This window comes from Bombus pyrosoma, linkage group LG3 (assembly GCF_014825855.1).
Source record: "Bombus pyrosoma isolate SC7728 linkage group LG3, ASM1482585v1, whole genome shotgun sequence".
Classification (NCBI taxonomy): Eukaryota; Metazoa; Arthropoda; class Insecta; order Hymenoptera; family Apidae; genus Bombus; species Bombus pyrosoma.
The window spans coordinates 8,291,955-8,307,212 of record NC_057772.1 but is presented as its reverse complement, the minus strand read 5'-3'; the positions used below and the strand labels follow the sequence as shown (position 1 = coordinate 8,307,212).

The following is a 15,258-nucleotide window of genomic DNA, read 5'->3' as shown; positions in this document are numbered from 1 at the left end:
CCACGGAACAGCGACACTGCGCGTAGCCGATCGAACGAACGAGTGCCTCGATGCAGGAAACTTGCAACTGCAATGCAACGTGACTACACGAAATCCTTCGAGCCGATTACCATTGTTTTCTCTCGGCGACCACGGCTGAACGCACCAATTTCGAGGCAAAGTGTTTTTCTTCGCTAGAAATTGCACGCCAAAGCGCTTTTCATTCGCTTATTACCGTCAAGTAGAACAAGTCGAGCGCGTTATTGAGCGCGTTATTTAGCGCGTTATTTAGCGCTCGATCTCTAGAATTCTCCTGGAAAAAATGTCGAGCAACGTGTACGCTTTGGAATAATCTGTAAATCGCGAATTCCTCGAATCCGACAGCCACTAATTTAATATCTATTGGATTTAACAGTGCGCTTGCTATCTTCGTGCGTGGATGAAGAAAAAAGATAGCGCAAAAAGTGCATCGTTCTTGGTAAAATCTAATTAGAATCGTTCGTGATCATCAACGAGCGCAATCGCAATCACGCTCTAACCTGATCGTCGGGATACCGTGCAAAGTGAAAAGATCGGCTTATGAAAAACGCAAACGTCGCATTATCACGCATGCTCAATTAAGCCGTAGAAATTAGCGCTCGGCGGGCAGGTAGCCCGAAGACGGTAGCGACGATTAATCGAGGCTCGAACAAAGGAAAACCGGCCTCTTTGTGCGCGGCACAAATCTATTTCCGCGTAGCTTCCTCAATTAAGCCGATAGAAATTTATGCGATTCGCTCGTCGATTAGAGAGAAAAGGCTAATTATTCATCAACTCGTTCGCTCGAACGGAGAGGATGTTTAACGCGTGGACAGCGAAGGAGGAACAAGGGGGAGGAAATGATTTTAACGTCAAAAGTGGATGCCATATGACGGCATGTGTGGCCTGTCTTCTCCTGGCTACACGCTCCTTAACCCTTTGTCGTACGATCCGACTTTCCTTTCCTACAATGTCGTATGCTAACAAATAATTTTCATACCTTGCTTAATATGCGATACTTGTCACGGAGTATTTTCGCGAATATATTATCATCGTTCACTGTACGAAACATTTTTAAAATTTCGTTAGCATCTCAACGAGACACGATTATATTGGTAAAACTTGAAACGGATACGAGAATGTATATAAAAGTTGCAAAATATTTATTAGGAACATAGTCGGTCTAAAATCAGCGTAAAGCACGAACAGTAACGTTAAACCTACAACCAGTGGCAAAATCGTCCAACTATATACCGTGCTTTCCTAACACAACGAATTGATCGTTCGAACAATTTGATGATGTTTGCGAAGCGTGTGCTTCCAATTAATATCTCGTAACTTCCATATACATTTTCATATCCGTTTCAAATTTTATCGATATAATCTCGATAGTCGCGTCTTTCAAACAATCTTTCGTGTACGTACATACATACGCAAAAAGATTGTACGAGCATCGGAATACTTTCGCGAGCCACTGTAAAGCTACTTCGAATTTCCTACACTGCCAGGTCGTTCCCCTTTGTTTTCCATTTTTCGTGCGATCTTGTACACTCTGCGCACCGCAAGCCTGTGATTCGCGATTTTCACGTGTAAATAATTCCGTATCACCAGTCTCGCTCGATATTACGTTATTTATTATACGGCGAGGGGTGGACACGCTCTGTCTCTGTTCAGTCACGGCGCCGGCAAACAATGCAGCAGTCGCTAATCAGCGGACGAACGCGCAACGTCTTCATCTGTGGACATAGGTCGCACCATAGGCCGCGTTTCGCCATCATAGCAACGCTATTTGTCTTCCGTGCAGGATTTTGCACGGCTGAGTAATGAGAGGATACTCGATACGCTTCAGGTCCGCGGTAATAGTTACGTGTTAAGCCGATGAAGAGAGAAGACTGTACGATGCGCGGCAAAAGGGTGGAGGAAACGGCCGAGTGAAAGAAAACGATTTCCGACTAGCTGAGGCGATTCCGGTAACGCAGGCAGTTTGTTATTCGCCGTGGAAAAAGTGCATTCGCTACGCGAGGTTTTGTTTATTCGCGTAAATATAGCGAGTACGTACTACGCGGCCGAGACATCGCGAGCAGAGACGTCGCGTCGACCCAGAGAAACGTGTTTCGGACGCAGATGGGTTACTACTTCTTCGGAGTTTTGTAATCGATTCGTTTGGCGTTTTCTTCCACGTGTCTCTATTCCCGGTGTGCAAAGTTTCAGACGTTCCCAGCGTGTGAAATTTAATGTTTCAAGGTTCAACGTACGACGCCAGTTTTACACCGAAGTAACGAAAAAACATCAAAATATGACGGTCGAATGAAAAAACGTTCGGACAGAATAAAATATTTGTACGGTGGAACGTTCGGAAGGATGGAAATTCGAAATTATTTTTCTTGCGTCTAGGTAGTCTAGATTTGTTCTAGATTTTATTTTCAGAAACTTGTACATTCCTTACGCTGCTTACAGAAATAAAACATAGTTACGTTCATTGGTGAAATTATTCGCGATACGGAATAACCGTACGAGTTTTCAAACGTTTAACGTTTCGGAATATCGTGGAACGTGGCGTAGGTAGATCGGAGAGGCGTGATTGTTTCGGCTTAAAAAGCTTTGCGACTTGAAAAACAAGAGGAAGGATCGGCCCTATTTTCAAATTAAGCCTCGTCGTCGTTTCCATTCATTTTCTGGATGAAATGCGCGGTTCGTTTCTTCTCGCGTGCTCGTCTTAGACGATATTATCATAACTCGCTTCTAATTTGTGGACTAGCGACGAGAGAAACGTAAAAGAGACTGAGGGCTCTGTTTCGAGCGGCGCCCTTCAAATTACGGTGTTTTTCGAAAGTATTCGATGAAGATTCGAGAAGTGATCCGGCTATAGTTGTAATAAACGTCGTTGTTCTTTTACCAACGAAGCGGACCGAGGTTCGCTCGAAAGGCGAGATTACGTAGATCGTAAGATGCGAATTTTGCGACGCGATCGTATTTCGGGCCGGTAACACTGCCATCGAGTACCTTTGTAAATAAATCGTACGCTTTATTATACCGTTGTTACGATACGATGTTAGACGATAATCTTAATTTAAGAGGAGATTCCCTTCAGTTAGGCAAAACCAATTCCCACCAATAATGTTCCTCTGATGAGACCAAATGTATTTAAGCATGTGCAATGTTGAATAAAAATCATTTGAAAAATTCAAAACGTTTTACGTTTATTACGCTTTTTATCCTGACATTTGTAAATTTTATCCCGATATTGGTACACCCCTTTACGAATAATACGCTATTCCTAACGAATCTATTAAACCTATTAAATGATAAGATGAAATATTCCAAACACTAGAAACGTTGTCGTGATTTTTATTTGAATCATCACGCAGTATCTTGATGTCAGTAACCTTCGGTCGGATTCAGCTCTATAACTATCACCATTGTTTATATCTATAATTTTATAATTAATCTGATAGATCCAACTGTTGTAGACTCGCATCCGAGATCGCCGTATAATTGACGTTTTCCCCGTTCCATTTCCATTTCATTGCATAGCAGTTAAGAATTAGATGGAAACAAAGCAAAAGAATTTATAAATAGAGGGAAAAATCTAACTTCGTATGGCATCTCGACAGAGAGAAAGAGAAAGAGAGAGAGAGAATTATGCAGATTTCGTGGTGCGTTTGAACCGGATCATCGGGAACACTCGTAAGTATACTATTGGGATCTGGTAGATTATGAAAATCGATCGAGTCTGCCTTCCATAATTTCTAACTCACGGAACGAAGAGTCGATCGATGGAAGACTATCGTTCGGTGCATAAGGATGCACATTCCGGTTCCACTTGAACAGCACATCCGAGAAGGACCACCTAAACCTAAACTATTCCTCGAGGCCATCGGTTTTTTTCTAGGAAGCCTAGGATATAACTGCGCCAACAATTTCGAGGACGCGACGAAAAATAAGTAGCGACGTTCGCCAACGTTCTGCACCTTCGACGATTCTCGAGGAAACGATAATGAAACCATTTTGTTAGATCATTAGGCTAATGATTGAATTCCCTCGATTTTATTTGCCTCGACTGTCGTAACCATTTCGGCGCGTTGCACAATTTGCTTTTCGTCAATTTTTCTCCAACGCTTCTAACAAATTGTTATAAAAAGTAATATACCATTAGGAAGTATCGGTTAAGTCGCTCAGAAGCCACGCTGGTCAACTGCATAAATTAAAACGGATGGGAGAACGACGATTATTTATACAGATGTTATTTTTCAAAACTTTCTTTGCAATTTACAATCACCTACGCTATCTTCTTATGATAAATAATTTCACGAAAATCTGAGAAGAGGTTTATCGTCGTCGCGTCGAATGTTTCATCTTATTACGATAAAGCGACGAATCAACGGGACAAGCTTTCTCTCCCTCCGCGGTAACTGAATTTACATGGAAGGTAAACCTTCGCATAATTCGATAGCGGAAGTAACTTAGAAATAACGAGCACGAGGTTCACCGCGCGAGTCGAAATTTGCCCAATCTTCGTTGTTCAAAAGCGTCAATCGTTTTATTCGTCGAATTAAGATTCGAATAAAATTGTACGCGTATCACATTTGGATCGAGGTTGGACCTCGTCGTAAGAAGCACGTTGACGTAAATTAGAAGCCCATTTTGTCCCAAAATGTGCTTGGTATGCTTTAGACCCTTACATTCGAGGTTTCCATTCCATTCGCTCGTGCAACATCGTCAAACACATGTGCAACATCGTCAAACACACGTGCAACATCGTCAAACACACGTGCATAGAGGAGAAGAAAATAAGGAGAGCTCCACCTGTGGCCAGCACTGACTCAAAGCGAAAGCTCGGTCGCTTAACTGCCGATTTCCATTCGAAGGTGAGTAGCGTACGCGCTACAGGTAATTGGTATCTTACGCGGCCGTTGCGAGAATAAATCGATCGTAGCGAATGTTGTTGGGTTTGATAGAATGCCGGATAGCGGCTCGCACAAAGCGACCTTCGTCTGGTCGAGTGAACCTGCTACCAGCCAGACAAATTGATACCAGGCAACGCACTCACTCTCCCTATCTTTTCCGCCTGTGCGCAGGGGTACCTTACGTGCCTGCAGTAAGTACGGGCGCATAACTCGCACAGCTCGATACGCCGCTGTTGGAAACGATCCATGCAAGTTGTATAGAACTAGCTGATGCACCGCTTACAACCCCGTATTAACTCGAAATAGTCCGTCTTAGTCATTTTGTTTGATCTATTGTTACATCTTTCTATCACACTCCTCGTGCTTCGTCGCTTGCAATCGGTGCGACCCATGCTACTTGCTTTTTCTTTCGGTTTCTTCGTATCGGTTGCTCGATGCTGGCAGACATTATGATTCATTGTAGTTTGATCGCACGAGACACAGTACGTTTCTTTCTCTTCTTTTTTTTTTTTTTTTTTTATTAGAATTGGTAGAAGTAAGAGTTTATTGAAATTCGATTGTCTACTCGTCGACGTTTCTTCGTTTACGTATTCGATGATGCAACGAGTGTTAGTGAAATGGATTAATGAGAGTGAAAAGCGATTCCTATCGCGTTTCTGTGGAATCAACAGATAATAAATTGTAATCATTTCTTTGAAAATTGACCAACTATCGAACTCTGAAACGCTACTCGTGGATCTGTCTACTGGTTCGGAAAAATCTCCCTTGTTTCATTTGTAGTTTAAAGACTGTATGGATAGACGGCTTCACCTGAACGTTTCGTTAGAAATTTTTATCGAGGAATTATACTGTAGCTCGTTCCACTCTTGCAATGTTATAATTAAATGATTATTCCAAACTATTGTTTAAATTAAATCGTAGCCTGTTACAGTAATAAGACGACGATACAGAGGTATCGTTCATCGACGCACAATGTTCCTCGTAATTCCGTAATCAAGTTACATTCCGACAAAAAGAAACGAGCATGCAGATGATTTGAAGCGGTGACGTAGAGCAGAAACTCGTCGACAGTCGAGGGTTAATAATGCGAGGAATAGTAAAATTAAGCTATTCGAAGTTCTCGGCCAGCTAAAACTCTAAGCCATCTTGTTGAACAGCGAAGGAACAGAGAACGCGATAAATTAAAAGCGACGTCGAAACGCGGAGGAATGTGTCTAATGTTGGGACAATCGTCTTTTGTGCGTGTCGCAGCTGTGACAAGACGTTATGCCGCAGTTTATTTCGCGTGCTCGCAATTTCTTGATAAATTAGATACACCGCGGTATCCCTCGAGTGTTTCAGTCGGTGACGATTACAAGCCGTGATAATAAAGTTAATGCGTGTACTCGCCGTACAATGAAGTAAACCGCCATTATCGCGATTACTGTTATTATTGCAATTATGACGATTGCTCGGGGTAGGCTCGTCGAGAAGGAACGAGCATGAATTACGCTTTCAAATGCGAGGAGCTGCGCGAACGTTTGCGCCGATGTATGAAAATTAATCGTCTGCTCGAGAGCTCGAGTATTTACGCATACTTACGTACATTAAATGTATAATAATCTAATGACGTTCAAGTATTATGCAAATAGTAACGCCGGATAACACGCGTAGTAACACGTGACAGTAAGATGTGCGAGAATTTGATTTTCAAAAATAGTATATAAAAATAATAAAATTAATGATTTAATTGAATATTTGATTAAAAAAATGACAAATTTATAATACCACTGGTGAACAGCAATTGTAATTTTTATCCAGTATACGTTTTTCCAAGTAGAGTGATTAAAATGAATTTTTGTCCAATCGCTCTTTGTAACGATAGTGCATATCCAGTCTATTATTTCTGAATATTTCTTTCTTTTTTTCTTTATATTGACTTTAACATCGCATCGACTGCACCTATTCAGAGAAAGATTTAGTAGTTAGATTTTGTTAAAAAGCGACATGTATTTCAGAAAGGAGGAAACGTTTGAAAGTTCATTTTTGCTTCGAGCTGGTTGCGTGGGTGATCGTATTTAGGGAAATTTAAAAGCACGTGTTTGACAATTGTAATTTAACGATTACAGGTCAAATTCAGATTATATACGCGCGTGTGAGTCTGAGATGTGGCCAATTCTAAGTTTCTGTTTAATACAACTTGGTGTCGACGAGCTTCTTTTACAATCGAAAATTAATTCTCTAAGTATCGAGAAACATAATTGAACGAAAGTTTAAACTACACTTTATTATAAAAGTTTCTTCTGTTACTCAAAAGTTATTCAAAATGTTTGCGAAAAGTGTATTTTCAAACGCGTACAACGTTACTCGGCCGGTCTAGTTTTCTTCGGTTTGAACAGTAAAGAAAAAGAAGAGAATAATTTAAAAGAAAAAGTAACAAAGTAGATACGAGTGCAAACATTTTCACGTAAATCGTTTTAAATGCCCCGAACATCCACGCAGAACAGTAGGACAGGTCCGGGTTTCTTGATGTCTACATGACTTTGCTATTTCCTCGATCTCGTTTGCTACACGTCACCTTCGGTATTATGTGCTCGTGCCCGTCGTCAAGACACGTGAATGTTCACTTGTCGCTTGAAAGCAATTCAATACCTAAATTTCATTTCATCGAGTGATATAGACACAGAGACTTTATAAATAAAGCATCGATATAGACTTGGCAAAGAGAAATCTCGATATCCTTCATTCCCAACAAATCTCTCAAACTAACGAGTGAAGCTTTCTCATCATCTTATTTAATTAATTTTATTAAATATCTTGAAGATAAACTTTCTAAAGAAAAGTAATACCTTTCCGTAAAGAAGACTCGTAGACATCTGACGATGTCTTAATTAGGCTGTTTAGTTAAAATTAATTGTAATTATTTCTAGAGATCTTATAACAGTCATTCATTGTAATTATACACGTACGATCATGAAATTGTATTATCTTAAATATAAAATTAATTGGAAGCTATGAAAAATATCTTCGTTTTTATGTCGAAATTGAGACTGAATATTTCTCATTGTCTTGTTTTATTAAATATTTTGAAGGCAAGCTTTCTACTAAAAAGGTGTATCTTTTCGTAAACGAGAATTACAGACATCTGACAATGTCTTAATTAGGTTGTTTAGTTAAAATTAATTGTAATTATTTCTAGAGATTTTATAATAGTCATTCGTAGTAATTATACACATACGATCGTGAAATTTTATTGTTTTAAAGATCTCTTCATTTTTATGTCGAGATTAAAATTGAATATTATTTTATCGTCTTTAGCAAATGTTTTCATACAATATAAAGAAAAACGCATAGCTATTCATCAATTGAAAACATTCACGGTCCTCTCATTACGCTAAAGCTATGAAATATTTATGAAATCTATACAAAATCCAATCTATATCGTCGAATTACGTATAAGTAGTATAATTTTGTTCTTTCCTCATACAAATGTACTATTCATGAAAAAAAAAAAATTGCAATAAAGTATACAATAACGCAAATGTCACAATATTTGGAGATCGTACGATAAGTTCATTTTTATCGATCGTCTATCTGACTTTCATGCCATTTAATGGGTAAAAAGAAGTGCATAATATTTTAATACGAAACAGTTGAAGAAGCAAAGCCTGATAAACTCACTCTTTGAGAATATTTCAGACTTAAAGACTACGAAAATATAAAACGTGCTTCCAACTCTACTCGATCACTTTCCCTTAACAAAACTACCCACATAAAGTTAAGATCGTTCAATCGAAGAAAAACAAAAATTCCTACACTTATAGCGTCTACGCGTATCCACGTGTCTCTATATATTTTTATATCATCGTTATCCGGCAGTTCTAATTTTGTTTAAATTTCGTTTACGTTTATACCGCGAAAGCAAGTGTAATTTCTTGGCCACCAGGCTGAAATAAATAAATAAATAAATACGTACATACGTATCCATGTCGAAGGATGCAGGACTCTGAACTCGCCATCCTCCTTCCAGAACGAAAACGTACAAAACGCAATCCCTTCTTTCACAGTTCGCGTCCAACCTCGACCAACGAGCGTCTACAAAAACACGGAGGAACTGTCGCAACGCTCTCCATACGTCCTGCATCCTTTAATCCTTCGTCGTCCCGTTGAATAACAGATAACAGAATCGCATCGGCCATGCCGAACAATTGGCCCTGGACAATGCGCGTTTTTCTCGTGGCCGCGGAACACGGCCTGCTGCGACTCTACAATTACCGTGGCTACGACCAACCAACAGGTAGTAGGTGCTGGTTTTCTGGCAATGTCCTGTACAACGCACGATATAACAGTTACACAGGAGACAACGGTGGCCTGCGTTGACAACACGCAGCGAATCTTTTGCATAGAATCGGGAAGAATCGAGGAGGACGGTCGCGGTCGAACTCGCCGAGAGTCGAACGAATAGCGCGCCCGTGGCGAACGCATTGATGATTCGTGCATTCCACCTGGGATTAATCGATTTAACGGTTCGACGGGCCGAGCAGTGTCCACGGTGCTATAATTTGATGGAGTGGCGTACAGCGTACATCTCTTTCGCGTCATCCACGTCCGATTCATTGACCGTGCGTTTTCGCACTGTCACCGCGTAACCGTTGCCGCGGTGCTTGAGCCGCCGCGCCGCGGACAAAGCGGAGGCGAACGAGAGAATAACCGAAGAGAGAATATACAGGGGAGTGAGGGCTGCGCAGGGGAAGAGGGGACGATAATACGCGGCCACACGATCATTAATTCAAGTTTGCTCGCAGATATTCTCGTCTTTGAACACGGAAGCTATCCGAGTCTCTCCTTTCTTCCTGCGGCACTGTCTCCGCTTCGTTGCTTGGGCGCTCCACTAGGCAAGCTCGATGAAGACGGAGACACGATGGATCGAACGAGTTGATGAAAGAGGCAGGCTGTTACCTGACGGGGCAGTGGATTTTTGGACTCGACGCAGGTGAACAATGCGACGCATGGCGACACGTAGAATTTTACAGGTTTAAGAAATATCCGAGCGTGGACAAAAGATATTTATACGAATTTATATTCTTGTAATGTGTAATTAGTTAATGCTGTGTATAATTAATTCTTTAGGGATGTGGATGTCGTCACAACGATGGCAAAATTTGTCTGCAAGCTGTAAATATTTATTGTTTACTAGTTGGTAGCGTCGATGAGAAAAATATGACGATCGCAAGGTGTTAAAAGTCTGGAATCTAAATTTTGGAAATTGATCTACCTGTTAAGAGATAATAATATTCACGTAAATTAAGTTGATGATATCAGCTGTCTCGCCTTCTATATTTCTAATAGCGTGCAATTCTATGCCACCGTATCATTAATCCTTAATTGGTATAGTCGTATCGATATTGGATCGTACATCGCAAACATACATCATAATTTTGCTTAAATTAAATTATTATATTATATCACGTACTTATTGTCTAAATTACTTTTACTTTACGTTCTACATGATATACAATTTATAATTATTATACGATTATAATTATTACAATGTATTAGGTTGTCCGGGAAGTGTCTTTCTTTTACAGACACGTCTTTTACAACAACGCGTCTTTACACAAACATGAAACCCAATCTGTCGAACGTTGTGATCTTTAGTTTGACAGAACAAAATGGATCATACGTAATTCGATAAAATAATATAAAACTGAAAATGTTGTGTATCCATTATTTCCTTATAAAACGAAAGAATCGTTTTCGGACGACCTAATACAAATACAGAATGCAGATGAGATTTTAACATTGATAAACTATCTCAAATAATTATTCCAAAATTAAAAGTCAAGTCACAAACTTGCTTTCTCTATCTACGGCCCAACGATGCCGATTGAAGCTTCGAAATATAATATCAAAGGAACGAAATCGTATTGATATCGCAACCTTTTAGCTCCAGTTAAACTTTACGCTAGTTTGGACGATCGAAAGTCGAAAGTCGCTGCACCGAACGTTCTCTGAAGAGCGTCGATGCTTCCGGCGAGGAAATGGTCAATGGCCAATCGCGTTTTCAACTGCGATGAATGCACTCTTGCTTATGGATTTACGTTGTTGTTGCGTGTGTGTTTGGAAACGGGATACTGCGCCTCTTTCCAACGTCCAGAGACTTGTTTTCCTTTGTACGAACGTAAATAGTCACAGACTCTTTCTACGCGAAATGTTAGCAAAGACTGATGTCGATGGGATCATCATTGTATATTTAACCTTTGCGATTCTTAACGACTGTAACTGCAGAAATTATTTTTACCACTAAACGGCAGTCAAGCGCGAACATATTAGGAAACGCAGGTAGATAATCTTCGACTAATGCGTTTAGCAGTCTTACCATAGCGAAACGGAATCGATGTATTTTGAAGTTGTGGGCGACACGTTTCTCGCTTCAACTTCAAATCAACGTTAACTTCTACGCAACCTTCTTAATCGATTTATATTTTAGAGCTTTACTTCCTCTAGAAAAATTTCCGGACTAATTACGACAGAGCCAATCTTCGTTCGAATACTGTGATATCCGGACGTTCTATCGTCCGAACGTGATATTTCGCGGTAACCCTTTTCCCTTTCAAATACGTCCGTGTTCTTGCACCATGCGTTCTTTCTTTTATTCCATCGAGCGAATTTTGATTATGAGAATTTAGTGCGAAAGTAACAGCGTTCGAACTATCGACCGAGTTAAAAATTTCGAAAATGATGTAGGTGCAACAGAATTGGGAAAAATACACGGCGTTCGAATAGGCACAGTCACAGACGTTGGAAAACAGAAACGTGATATTGAAAATTATCTAAAGCACGTGGAGTGCTCGGTTGCTGGCAACGATATGAAAACCTTAAACATATCGATGCAACGAAATGGTTTCATCGCGATAAAGACGATGATAACGACGATTTTGCACGAATGCAAACAGCAAACGAAAGTGATAATGGACAGGTGCGTTCTCGTGCCGAAGTATTCGTTGCATTCGAAAAAGCGCTTCGATGGTTCAAACAACAAAAGGAACGTAACTCTATGCGGTTACTTATGCGAAAAGAATCACGCGACTTAGCAGCGAAAAAGAAATGGCATTCATAAATATTTGAAGAATCTATCGATTAATCTTAACCCGTATTTAAATAAATGAAATTTCATGTCAGAAAAATGACTGTTTCGTTATTCGAAAATTCTATTACCCCAACAATTTCCCGATTAATTCACTATAATATCAAAGTCTTAATCTATTTAACAAAAGGTTGAAAGATTAATAAATAGCACGAATCAACGTTTCTTAAAAAAATCTCTTACTAATCGTTTTTTAATTTTTTATTTTATTAGTTAGCATTTAACAATTTACAGGCTCCTGTACGAGTGGGTGTTTCTACAAAATTTCGCAATCAGAAATTGATCTGATGTTGGAATTTTCTATCTACTGTATAGTTAGATCACTGTAAGAGAGAATTTGTTTTACACCGATTGGCGACAAGTATCTGAAAGGAAGCAATAATTATGAAATACGATGCAGAAGAAGCGCAAAACGAAGAAAATCACAGAGATAACTTCCTCTCTCAGATTGCGAATGAATGAAAAATCTTTTTAGTGTACGACCAAGTCCGTAATAGCCAGTTTCTTGGAAAAGGTTTAATGCGTACAATTGCTATGGTATGTTAAGAAATCGTCGTTTACACAGTATAAGTACGGTAGTTGAGCAAAAGGCGTGTATTAATTCCTACATTGACGTAAGTTTTTATTCCGAGCCAAAAACCTGCCCTATCATACATATTATTATGTAGATTTGCGCTTCCTTTTTTGAACAATTTTAAACGTATAATAACACAGATTTCTGAACTAAAACGAGTACCGATTCGAATAACGAGCTATCTGGTGCTAATGGTACAGACGATCATTTTATAATTGTTAATGGGTGTTAGTTTAACCGTGGAAGAACACATACAACCGCATCAGTCGTTGCGATTACGTAAAGTATTTCTGGTGAAGGATAACCGGCAATTTCTTAGCCGAACGTTGTTGCTTTCGATGCGTATCGTACATTTCGAAGGTACAGTACGCAGCTGAATAGAATTATACGTCGTACGATTGACGGAACGCGTGAAATTCCGAAATAAATGGCGAATATCGTGCTTGAACACCAAAACTTGTAAATCGTTTTGCAGATTTAAACGTAAAGTTCTTTTCGAGTTTGTCGATAAAGTGATTAAGCGTGCCGAATCGTTGAAAATACAGATATCATTTTAAAAAACGCATTAGCGTGCTTGAAAAAGTAACATGTGTACTTCCGAACTAAATAAGTGAGATAAAAATCGCCAGTTTGGTCGTTTAAGATTGATAAAAAGAATTGTACCGTTCGACGCTTGGTCGCTTCTTGTCCAAAGTCTCTGCTTCGCTCCGTGCTTCCCTATTTGCTACGGTACTTGCGCGCGTGAACTGTAGACATGTAGAATGGAGACATATACGGTAATGACATGAAAATTTATAGCAATAAAAAATGAGAGAATAAATACAGCAACGAAACGGGAAAACGAATAGACGACGAATGACATCGAGAAACTTCACCACTGTTTCGCGCATATTTCGCTAAAATCTCACTGTACACCGTGTTTTCCCAAAAGCGGCGTTTGGTGCGCGCCTGATCTACTTTCAAGAGCGTGAAAGGTGCGCAACAAAGCGCATTTATTCGCTTTGTTAAGTGCAAGACACGCTGCTGTAGAATTGACGAATAATTAGACGAAGCTTCGCGTTAAACTGGCTTCATCCTGTCCTCTGTGATCGCTTTAAAGACCAAGAAAGAGGTTCATCAGACCCAACAGGATTCAAACTACGCGAAACCTGTGCGTAATTGTGGTCCGTAATTAACACTAAAACTACCAGTCAAATTGACTGGTTTTACAATTTTATTTTCAAATTCCTGCTTCATGTTATTTTTTTCCGCAATGATGTAATGACTTTCGCAACGATAACTAAAATAATAATATAATGAATTTTGTTTCTTATGTATTCAAACTGAGACTAATTTTGTATCAAGGCTACTTACACCAATATCAGTCAAAATGACCGGTACCTGTCAAAGTGTAAAAGGGTCTTGCTATCTGTTTATCGAACCCCAATTAACCAGTTTCCTCGTTTTGTACAACTTCCCACGCGTTTTTCAAACTTTTACTGCGTATCATTCAATACGACGACATCAGTTATCAGGAGAATTCCGGATCGATCGCTAGATCGTTAGATGCTAACACTGGAAATACCACAGTAGTCAAAACGATTAGTTCTACAATTTTATAAATGTGTCAACCCTCGTTTAGGGATCATAGTCCCGGATGGATTAATAATACCAAAAATGTACTTGACATGGGATTCCTTCTGTGAGAAAGTAATAAATCAATAAATATAAAAATATTCTATTATCACGTATTTTTTAAAGACCAGTCATTTTCATCGGTTTTGATAAAAATAGCTTCGTGTTAACTATCGGTAGTTCTAGTGTTAATTAATTAACTCCGCGTATCGACTTAAAGAATCGTCCTTCAACGGAAAAATATCTCGTTAAATACAAGTTTTGGCTTGGAAACGTCAAGCTCGTAGATTCTAGATCGTTACACGGCGCCTCGAAATTTCAGTATCATTAACCAATCAGCGTCAGGCAAATCGACGCGGACTGTCGTATCGCGGCTCGCAATCCAAACCCTATAAATAGTCACGCAGAAGCGTGTATAGTCGTAATAACATATCGAGACCACGGGTTTGCCGTCGATCCGTATCGTGTATCAAGCGCGAATATACGACTGGTCTGGATCGCGTCGATAATTAAATAGCCGACGCGCCGACTTTGCGAGCATTCGCGCGCCTCCCTCCCATCTGCCCCTTTTCGACATCCATCGCGGACATCCGTTCGCGGACGTTCACCACGGAGAAAGACATCACGCGCAAATCGTTCCCCTATTTCACGGTTTGCGCAACGAAACGCTTCGTGTTCGTGCGATCGACGTGATCTTGAAATTCCTCGCGTTTTCTACACGTCCAAGGTTGACCGTCTTAACGATCCACGACGACAGTTAGGGATCGAATGAGCGAGTACAGTGTCGCGTCTGACCCGTTTCGATCGAAGCGGCTGATCTATTAATTCCGGCTAATTGTAAATATTTCACAGTCGAGAACTGGTGTCGTTAAGATTGTAAGATCGTTTATGTAGCTTCGATTGGAGTAGCAGCGTGGACGTGACGGAATTTTTCAAGTTGGACGGGTTCGATTATTTTGTTTAGTTTAAAGCTGCGTCTATGTCACACAGTGGCTACAGAAAGTGTCTGCACAGGTTTTCCAACGAAACGTTTTTTTATT

General features: G+C 39.9%; 1 long non-coding RNA gene across 1 annotated transcript in view; it reads right to left on the bottom strand.

Annotated features, from left to right (window-relative positions):
- Positions 1 to 15,258, bottom strand: part of LOC122566315 — a 118,343-nt gene that overhangs the window by 43,255 nt on the left and 59,830 nt on the right. The gene's annotated exons all lie outside the window — the stretch shown is intronic.